This window comes from Bos grunniens, chromosome 2 (assembly GCF_055505025.1).
Source record: "Bos grunniens cultivar Pamir isolate PY7600 chromosome 2, Bosgru_T2T1.0, whole genome shotgun sequence".
NCBI lineage: Eukaryota > Metazoa > Chordata > Mammalia > Artiodactyla > Bovidae > Bos > Bos grunniens.
Window position 1 is genome coordinate 134,725,189 of NC_141166.1, and position 1,961 is coordinate 134,727,149.

Below are 1,961 nucleotides of genomic sequence, written 5' to 3' on the forward strand. Positions count from 1 at the left end.
ATTCACTGTAGTTTGTCACAAAAGGAAAATCACACCAAAGGGTCACAGCTGCATTGTTTTCAGCCTACATATATATCACACATACATACATACACACATTCACACTCAAAGTCCAGGTGAAAAATCAGGCAGAAAACTCTCAATTCACTTACAGAATTTTTGACAGTTAACCAAAGGTGTTATGAAATTAAAATTAGCATAGGCACATAGTTTTCTTTTAATTTAAAAATAAAATATTGAAAGACTTTGGGCAGGGAGTGGTCAAGATGGCACAGTAAGAAGGTCCTGAGCTCACCTTCTCCTACAAGCACAAGAAAATTACAACTATTTGAGCCCCTCCTTTCTGCAGCACTCGAGGGACCACGGCCAATCCTCGAGTGAGGCAGATCAAGATCAAAACTGGTGTGGTGAAGTGATTGGTCAAAGAAAAAATGATGTATGAAAAAGAAGCAAAACAACAAGAAGAAAAGATTGAAAAAAATGAAAGCCAAAGATGGTGAAAACTATGCTATTAAAAAACAGGCTGAGATCCTGCAGGAGTCCTGGATGGTGATTCCATACTGCCAGCACAGGTTGGAAGCTGCACACACTGATCTTCTGCAGTTATTAGAGAGTGAAAAAGACTTGAAAGAAGCTGAGAAATATAAGAAGGCACGTTTAGTACTGGATTCAGTGAAATTAGAAGCCTGAATTTTTCTGTACAGGGTATTTTTTGCATTAAATCCTGGGATCCATTCCACAATTTATTATTTTTGACCACTGCTATGTGTTCAAGTAGTACAAAAATGTGATTCTTTTTATGCAGTGCATATATTTTTCTTTGCCTAATTTAATGTGTCAAATAAATGAGTTCATCTAATAAAATTGCTTCTTTCATACAAAAAAAAATTACAACTATTTACAGAGTAACTATCTAGGAGAACAACCTGAAGGCTAGCAGAAAAGATCTCCTACAACTAAAGACATAAAGAGGGAACCACAAAGAGGCATGTAGGAGGGGTGGATTCACGGTACAGTCAAGGCCCAAACTCCAGGTGGGCGACTTCCATAAAGAAAGATAATCACAACTGCAGAGGTTTTCTCCAAGGAGTGAGGGGTAGAAACTCCCCAGCCAAAGATCCTGCATTGAGAAGATAAGCCCCCAGAAGATCTGGTCTTGAAGGCCAGGGATTTGCTTTAGGAGAGTCAGAAGCTGTAGGAAACAGAGACTCCACTCTTGAAGGGCAAAATCTCATACTCCAAGACCCAGTGCAGAGGCAGTAATTTGAAAAAAGCCTGGATCAGACCTACCTGCTGATCTTGGAGAGTCTCCAGGAGGCAGCTGACACTCTTCCTAGAGACAGAGACAGTGGTGAAGCCATTTTGGGCATCTTACTCCCCCACAAAAACACTGGTGCTGACATATATCAGATCGGAATCTTCCCTCTAGCCTCTTGCCTGGGGCTCACTGCCCACCAGTCAGCTGGAGTCAGTCCTGAAACCAAGTCTCAAGCAGCCAGCTATGAGAAGAACCACATACAGCCACAAATGGCACCAGCCCCAGGACTCCCTGGAACCCCCAACTAGCCACTCCTCTGGGACTAGCCCTTCCTACAGTGACTGGCAACCTTCACATGAGGAAAGACCTGACGGCCAGTAGGGCCAGGAGCCAGCTCTGTGATTGTCCGATCACATCACCCAGACCCATGCAGCACAAACAAGACGCACCCCTAGAACACAGAGGTCCAGGAACAGAGGGGAGTGCTCTGCTGGGACACACACATCTCCCACATAAGGTGATTCTCCAGGACTGGAAAATGTAACTGATATACCAATGATGTTGTTGTTTAGTTGCTAGTTTGTGTCTGACTCTTTTGTAATCCCATGGACTGTAGCCTGCCAGGCTCCTCTGTTCATGGGATTTCTCAGGCAAGAATACTGGAGTGAGTTGCCATTTCCTTCTCCAGGGGATCTCCCCAACC

The 1,961-nt window shown here is 43.7% G+C and overlaps 1 pseudogene; it reads left to right on the forward strand.

Annotated features, from left to right (window-relative positions):
• Positions 1–266: 266 nt before the first annotated feature.
• Positions 267–711, forward strand: LOC147378795 (tubulin-specific chaperone A pseudogene; annotated as a pseudogene).
• The last annotated feature ends 1,250 nt before the right edge of the window (positions 712–1,961 follow it).